The sequence below is a fragment of the Lepisosteus oculatus genome, chromosome 16 (assembly GCF_040954835.1).
Source record: "Lepisosteus oculatus isolate fLepOcu1 chromosome 16, fLepOcu1.hap2, whole genome shotgun sequence".
NCBI classification, from domain to species: domain Eukaryota; kingdom Metazoa; phylum Chordata; class Actinopteri; order Semionotiformes; family Lepisosteidae; genus Lepisosteus; species Lepisosteus oculatus.
The window spans coordinates 8,885,285-8,894,027 of NC_090711.1; the positions used below are offsets into that span (position 1 = coordinate 8,885,285).

General features: G+C 39.4%; 1 long non-coding RNA gene across 2 annotated transcripts; it reads left to right on the plus strand.

Moving 5' to 3' along the window:
* The first annotated feature begins 694 nt into the window (after positions 1 to 694).
* LOC138223333 (uncharacterized) lies at positions 695 to 8,029 on the plus strand. Of its 2 annotated transcripts, none has more exons than XR_011181769.1 (4): positions 695 to 1,118; positions 2,304 to 2,418; positions 3,620 to 3,777; positions 4,897 to 8,029. It is a non-coding gene; the product is annotated as an uncharacterized lncRNA (long non-coding RNA). The 2 variants fall into 2 exon arrangements; XR_011181770.1 differs by lacking the exon at positions 695 to 1,118 and adding an exon at positions 1,297 to 1,431.
* The last annotated feature ends 714 nt before the right edge of the window (positions 8,030 to 8,743 follow it).

Here is an 8,743-nt window from a genome sequence, read left to right on the forward strand (position 1 = left end):
GAGAATCATGGATAAACTCTCAGTTTAAGTTCATGGAACTCAAGGCATTCTTATGTATATGTGTGCATTTAAATTCACTCATTCAATTTATATATATTTAAATATTTTTTAGTAAGTACAGATGTGGGAACACAACAGTGTCTTTGTAAAGGAACAAGTAATAGGTTTATTCCATGCTGTGTCTTTGTATCCCCTTTTCAGCTATGAACCTGGGGTGTTCATGGCACTGCGTTATAGTTGGTGGAGTTGGCTGTAGAACAGACTTTTTGACATTTTTCCCGACAGAAATTTGTTGGGAAAGGTGAACAGGGTGCTACCGGGGCTGTATCGCTCCTCTACAGTCATTTGGGTGAGTGATTTGGAAAATAATTTATCCCGTTAATTTACTTACTACCAAAGCAGTTGTTATTCTTAAAATAAAAATCACTGCACTACAATAATAATTATTTTGTTCATAGCTGCCTTATCCGGTGTGTTTTGACAACAGTATGCTCTTGGAGTCAAAAACAATGAGGTCGCCATTTTCCTCTTATATCATCCTGATTTCAAATGGCCAGTGCCAATCAGTTTAGTTTATCCTGGCTAAGAATGTGTTTGTGCCTCCAAAGCACACAGTGCTCAGCCATCTGCCTCTTTTTATACTGAGTCCTACAACACCTACAGCAGAGAAACCATCCAATGCAGGATCACTAATAACTTTGCAAGCTTACGGGCGATTGACAAGTCACAGGGGGTCCTGAAGCATGGCTTTGCTCAGGATACCCTGACCGACTGAGGCCCAGCCTCTCCTGGCACTGCCAAGTCAAGTAATTGTTGGCACATGGAAAATCACAGTCATGCTCACTCAATGACCAACACTTCAACTGGCAACATCTGGTCTACAGAGTTCAATCTGCTCCCCCTATGTCTATATACTGTATATGAACCCTGCATTTTAGAAAAGCATCCTTTGTTATTTTAATTTTACTTTAAAGCAAATAGGTTAAAATCCTAAACAAGTCACCATTGTCTCCTGCTAACAGTATTTCTGAATGAGAAGACACCAGTCCACTGTTGGAGCTGTAATAGTTCTCAACCTTCCTTGGAGTAGAGGGACACTTGGAGAGGATACTGTTTTAGTAAGTGCTTTTGTGGGTTTTGGCGGTTGTCATCGGAGCTGTAAAAGCCTGGATTTTCTCAGATTCACTGTGGCCCTTGATTAGTAGCTAGCACCTGGGTTGCCATATGTGTAATCTGGGTGATTACACATAGTGGAGATTATGCTGTATAATATCCGGAGAGGCCTCTGGTTGGGCCAGGGAGGCAGCTGGCTATTCACATCAGCACTTTTAAACAAACTGACAGAGGAAGCTGGCTCTGGTGTTTAGATAAGAGTCTGGCTCTGACCCCCAGATCAATTGAAGATTAAAGTAGAGAGGTCACCAGGAGCAGGTCAGTAAGACAATGACTTACGTCTGCTTTTTTTCTGTTATTTTTGTCAGTAACATTTTACTTACAAGAGATATTAATAAACATATTTCCTTTTGTTTTGAATACCAGTTATTAGTATGTTATTTGTATTTATTAAGAGTATCTACATAGAATATACTAAATGAATAAAGAATATTGATTACTTATTTTGCTGTTAGTCTCAAGAGATAAATTATTCATTTTTTTGGTTATTAATTACATCTACTTACAGTACAGTTAATATCTGTATTAAGTCTCAATAAACATGTGTACACGTTTTTTTAATAATTTTCTTGTATGTGTAAATTATTTATATTTCAATTGTTTAGTTAAAAATAACAACTAAATAAATAGCTGTTAGAGGCTGCATTACCTCAGTGTGGACAATTATTAACAGCAGCCTTTTAAATAAAGTGTTTTATCAGACAACTGTAGATACAAACCCCGGCATCCCAGCAGTCATTCAGCTCGAGAGTGATGGGGAGTTTGTTTGTTGTTCTAAAGCAAGAAGAAAGAAGTGGGAAAAAAAAATCTGTGTTCCCAATCTTTTAGGCCACTCAACTCCCAGAGCAGAGCCCGGCTGGGGCTTCCATGGTAAAATCTGCACTAACACTTTATAAGGAAAAAAATGGAGAGCTATATTTAGACTGCATTTATCATGGTGTTGCGTTTGTGTCAGTTAATAATCTTCTGGAAGCCATGCAGCTAATGTTGCAGAACTTGCAAAAAAAAAGCTTTAATATTACTTTGATTGATTCCTTTTTATGTATTAGTTAAGATTTCTGAGCATCTGTTAAATTGTGCTCCGACTGTTCAAAATTATTTTGATTAAAATACATGCTTTTTTTTCTAAGTCCAGGAATGCAGATAAACACAGGGTGGAGAAACACTGGCCCACAGAGGAACATCTCTCACAGAGACTCCTACAACAGGCTCAGTCACTCTTAATTATTTGCATTAAATATGCCTGTAGGTATATTTTTTTATTCAGAATGTACAGACTTTTAGTAAATTACAATGTTTATTCTACAAATGAATAACAACAATGTAACAGTTCCAAAACAGTCATACTAAATAATAAGATTGTTTTCATATTAAAATGAATATAAATGCCAGGAACAAGTACAGTATTGTTAAATAGTCTACCAATGTGGGGCACCTCTTTGCAATTGTTTAACAAAGGTAAAATGGCTTAAAGGAATAATGAGAAAGGGTATGAAGTAACAATGTAGCTGCCTAGTAAGGCTCTAATTTTCTGTTAAAGGTTTTTTTTATCCTTTTGTACTGTACTTGAAGCATTATACATTCTGCCTCAGATGCTGAATATTGTTGTTTGCCGGTGTTGAACTGTAGAGATAGGATTTAACAGATGTGAATACTGAATTATCACTGCAATGTGTGCAAACTATGTCCCAAAACTTCTGGCGGTTCTTGTTAACTCTCCTCCACTTTCCTGTCCTGCTGTGTAAATGGTGTCTTGGAAATAGGTTTTGACTTCAATACCAGCAGTAGAATTCAGTTCCCCTCTTTATTTTGGCTCTTTGCCCACAGCAAATCCGTGGCTGTGCTTATAAGTGTGTGTGCACAGCTCACTCTGGCTTCTTGGCGGGCCTGTGTCTATTTGAGTGTATATGATACATACCAGGCTTATCAGTATTGCTTTGATTGCTGCCCTTCTAAGAGACATGCTACCCAATGACTTTGAACTTTATAATTCAAATACTGTGAAACACAAACGGTTCCCTGCTTGCCCTGGCAAACCATAGCCATTGTAATGTTCGCCAAGTGTCCTGCAGCTAGAAGAATATACATAGAAAAAACTTTACAGTTCCATTACTTAATCAAACCACCGTTGGGTGTAATCTGCAGCTACCCACTGCTGAAGAGACTAAGACATACTCAGGGAGCAGTCTTGATTTTATGGTCAAGCATAATTTGCGAGGCAGATGGGGTCCTGATATAAACAGAAGTAAAAGGAAAAATAGTTTTGTTAATCGATCTATATGTTCAATTAATTCAACCTAGAGATTTCCAAGGCACTTTCCATTCACAACAATTTCTGAAGTTCACAAATGCATGCGGTGTCACAAATTACTTAGAGTGAAAGTGCTTTAAAACAGCAACACTGAGAATTAAATGTAATGTAATAAGCACTGCAATCTGTACACAGCAATTACCGAAACCAAAGGTGTAGTTTGAGCAAGCTGCCGAGGGTGACCAGAGGAGCTCCACGGCCCTGCTTAGATCTGGGCTCCTGTCGTGTTGGAAGTACGTAGGGAGGCAGTGGACTTCAGAATGCTGGAGGTGTTGTGAGGAAGGATCAAAAAGGTACGTTTGAGAATCAACTTTGAGATTAAATATGTGTTCATATGTATGTTTAGTTATATTTGACGTTACTGTTAACATTTGAATTTAACAACCTGGCAAATTTTGGGTAGGTGTTGAAAATGAATCTGATTAGAATTTCACCCCCCCAAAATGGGGGGGGTTGAATATTTTTCTATGAAGATTGTTGTTGTAACATGGTTGGATCATTCACATACACAGAATCACTGTAGAAACACAAATGAATGTTATTTATGGAACAGTGATTGATTAGTCAATTAACAGTTAGCGCTCACCAACATTCCCTGATAAAATCTGTAGAAAGAACAAAGTTCCTCAGTGTAGTAACGGGTTTTCATCTGGGCAAGGCATTTGTAAGGAAGCTTTCAACATAAGCCAGAAATCCAAGTAAAAACTAAACACAAAATTAAATACAAATTAATTCCAAACTAAATAAAGGGCATAAGCTGTGACTTCCTCAAAGAATGGAGGTAAAGGTCAGAATAGTGTAAGAGAACTCAATGCCCCAGCTTGTATTAAAGAGGGAAAAAAATGTACGAGAGCTGATTTATCACCTGACAAAAGCAGCCTTTAAATCTCCATGGAATGTTTCGCTGCCCTTTGTCACTGTTGCCATGGCAAATTTCTTTATCATCTCCTGCTCACCTGCTCGTACCTGGGGAACTGCAGCCCAGCTGGTACCAGGTGATTACTTCAGGGGTTGGACTCATCACAATGGCAGCCTAGGTTCTCCCTACTGCTATCATCCAGGTCTCTACTTTTTGCCCCCAGTGTGTTACATTTCTCACATCTTTTACTTTAGAAATGTGCTTTTGAGGCCTAGTTTTTTTTCCTAACTTTTTTTGCTGTTAGAATTGTGCTGCTCTGTAGTATCTCGGAGGCAGACTGTTCAAAAATTAACTTGTCACTGAAATACAATTTTGTTTTCTACATCGGAAGGCCACAATGACAGGTTATGGTTGGGAATAGTTATTAACAGAACTGTGTGTGTGTGTGGGGGGGGGCTCTTTGTTTTTATAAAAGTACACCAGAATTGTACTGTTTCGGAATACCATGGCTTTAATAATTCAGCTGATAGGAATTTTTTTTTATATGCCACAGGAGTTTGAGAAGCATGCTGCAGTCATATTTCACAGTGGGGCAGGGCAGCAGAGTGCAGAATGGTATCTGAGAGATCTCAGGAGAGAAGAAAACCCAAATGAAAAGAACAGCACAGAGAAGGAGGAAAGAGTGATGTTGTTCTTCAAACTGACAGAACATTGGAGGAGTGGAGGAGCACTGGTCTGAACTGAACCATAAAGAGTTAAGATACACTTTCACTGAGGGGAAAGCAAACCTCTCACTATTTCAGACATGAAAACAAGTCCATTTGCATCCACCTGCAAATCCTCAGGTATATGAACAATAGCTCCAACTGCCAGGCAAATGGTATGCAAATGAACAGAAGTCTAAGGGGGCTGGAGGCTACAGACAGCAAAGACATGGGGAGTGGAGAGTAGAGGTGAAAACTAAGGTTTTAAATTGGACAAACTACAAGCTGGAAAAAGGAACAGACAAGTGTGCACATGTCAAAAATGCTGTTCGCTTGTCTGTACCATAAGAAAAAGTTAAATGACTACAAACAGGTCAAAAGAAAGTTGTTTGTTTTTCCAGATGTTCACTTTATTTTTCACCACATGTGGTATCCTTACAAATCTTTCCTCCTTGACCTAAGGCAGATCAGAACACCGATTCTCTTCTCCATGCATCTCCACTGGTTCCTCAGATCTGCCTTACCGCCTTGCTCCTCCAGTCTGCTGGGTATCCCTGTGTCCTCTTGAACCCTCCTCGGTTCTGCTCTGCTGGCCGAGAAGCTGTGATTTTCCATATACTCTCCAATCTCTCAAGCCCTTTTGCAACCCCTTTTGGTTTTATCACACTGTGGTAAAACTGGCTTAGAGTGAACATCAAACTCACCTATTCAGTCAGCATCGGTACCTCCTATGATCTCTTTGTTAGTCATTTTAGTTTTCCCATGACTCTGCTCCTCACTTATTGACCATTGTGCCTCTGCTGTCCCATTTCACAGCAAATAATGTAATATATTTGTGTTGCTTGCTAGATATTGCATACTTTCCCACACTTAGTAAACTCAGTACTGTACTATAGTATGTAAAAACACTTAATTGCTGCATGGTTTTAATTTACTGTGCTGTATTTTTCTTATTGCAGCTCTTGAGAGTCATTATAGATACAGGCATCAGCACATAATTATACATTGACTAAACGTTTTGCATTCACAAGGTTCTATAGCTCAGGCTGTGAAGACCCAAGTGTCATTATTCCAACTGTGCTGTGAATCATTAGACCAATTATTTGTTTTATTAATTACAGGTTTGTATCTTCAACATCATTGTCTACACAATGACTGTAGAAATCCTTGAGGCCAATAGCATGAATCTGAAAACGATGGTTAAACAGCCCCTGAGGCATATATCAAAATCAATGAAATTCTCTGTACAATAACTTTACATTTTTAATAATGAAGAGTCAGAAGACTTGCTGTAGCATGTATTATATCCTAAAATGCGATGCTCAGTTTTGTTCGGCATATATTCAGAAAACCATATAATCCCCGAATTTCTGAATTACCTAACATTTACAAAACATTTTTGGTTTGTGCACTCATGCCAGTTTGCAAACTTGTGCAAGTTTTATTTTGAGACTCCTCCGTGTTGCCTATACCTATTGTGATCTTGGATATTTAGATTTCAGTTCTCTGTTGCCTATGGGCTACTCCTGTACACTTTGTCTTTGAGGTACTCCTGAGATAGAAAGTTGCAGAGCAACATTTTCCTGTTCTGGAGAATATGGCCACATCATCTCCATAAATCCAGCCATCTAATTTCCAACAGCTTTAACCCACACTGGGTCACACAGAAGGAGAGCCCATCCGAGGCAGGGTGCACATTGGACAGACACCAGTCCATCACAGGGCATACTGACAAAGGGCCAAATTTCCTAGAAGCCAGTTAACATGTCAGTATGACTTTGAACTGTGGGAGGAAACTGGAGCTCAAGGGGAAACCTGGGGAGACCATCCAAACTCCACACAGACAGCACCCCAGGTCCAGAATTGAACCCAGGGCTCCAGTGTGCCAATATCCTGCATTACGGCCATGAATAAAGTTAAGTAAAAATGTTGGTCCTTTTTCAAAGACCTCATAAAAGCAATGAAACAAACATTAGACTTTGCTACATTGATAGATTATTTTGTAATGAAAAGTATAGGTAAAAAATCCAAACAGGAAGGCAGGCCTTCTGTCTGTGATGTTTTAGCACACTGGGGGAATGAAGGGAGCCAGTGGAAGTGTGCTCTGACTGTCAGTAGATGATCATAAATTGGAACACACAGATGGTGGAGTTTCCAGCAGTACCTCATAAGGCTTTTGCTGTGATTATCTAAACTTTACTGGGAAAGGCATGCTGCATTCTTCCACTCCACTTCTGTAAACCCATTTTACTTGCTGTCTTTCCCATCTATAAAAACTCTTACGAAAGCTGCTGTGTTTAATGTGAAAAGACAGTTAAACTGAACTCCATGCAAAGTGCAGTCCCTTTACGATGTTTATAGAACTGGATCAGGGTAGAAGCACAGTGTGGTCCCAGGCTGTGAAATATTATCAGACACATGGCAAACAAAGCAGTCATACTTTTGTGAACATTCATTTCCTTTAGTGCGGTAATGTGCGAAGTCAGCAGTGTCTTCTGGAGTACAATAAGATTTCACACCAGTTCCTTTTTTATCTCCCCCGTTTTTTACACTAATGCCCATGACGTTAACATACTGAAGGGGGAGAACAACTGACACAAATTCAAACCAGTCGTTTTTCTATGTGCATCTCAGAATGATTATTTAACTTTGCTTTGTGGTTAAAAGCCCCCAGTGAAAAAAGCATGCTAGAAATAGTAAAATCATGTCATCCACCTGGCCAAGAGCACAGAGGCCTTGGGCCGAGGAATAAAATGCCCCAGTGTTTATGAAAAACAGTGCAAGCTACTATTCAAATGAAACCAATCATTACTTAACTTTTAAGAGAGCAAGTTTCAGTTCTTTGACTCAGAGTACGGGGGATTGCTACAGTGGATAAGATCTACCATTTTGAGAGCCGAATAATGAATGTTAACTCATTTAATGACTGTGCAGACATGCAGTCTTTTGATCTTTTAGAATGCAAACCAAGTACATCGTTTTCAGAAAAATATCTCATATATTATTACTTATGCATATTATTATTTATGCATTTTCTATCATATGTAAATTATTATATAATACTAGTTTTATTACTATTATGAATAATACAATTAATAAACATAAATCCCTAACAAAATATATCCATCTTGGCAGACTTGACTGTTTTGCATTGAACTGATTTCACACAGTTGTGTCTATGCTTTCACAGGAGGCACATGGCTCTGTACACAGTAATTGATGACACCACAGTGATAATAGATAACAGTTCATAGGTGAGGAACCAGCACTGCTCCCATCCTGAGTCGCAGGCTGAGAGTAGTGCCTGCCGGAGAGAAGATAAACCGGACTCAAATGCTGCTCTGTACGAAACCAGAGTGCGGCCTCTCTCAACCTCCCTGTCCCCTCATGTCGTACCTCCTACATTCTACCTGCCTTTTGCTTTAGTCTACTGCTGCAATTTGTGAGCACTTGCTGTGTTTTGCACTGTGAAGATAGTGTCATTTGGTGTTCCAGCTCCTCGGGGTTTTTAAGCTTTGGCAGTATCATTACTGCCCTCCCAGGACAATGGAGCAGCTCTGGAGACAAAGCAAGAGCCAGGGTAATTCAGGTCAGGTCACTCGTGTGGGGAGGAGGCACTGAGCCTGGGCAGTAACAGGCTTCGCAGGAAATTTGTATGCAAAGCTTGTTTTCATTTCCAGATGTGATGTAAGAGTG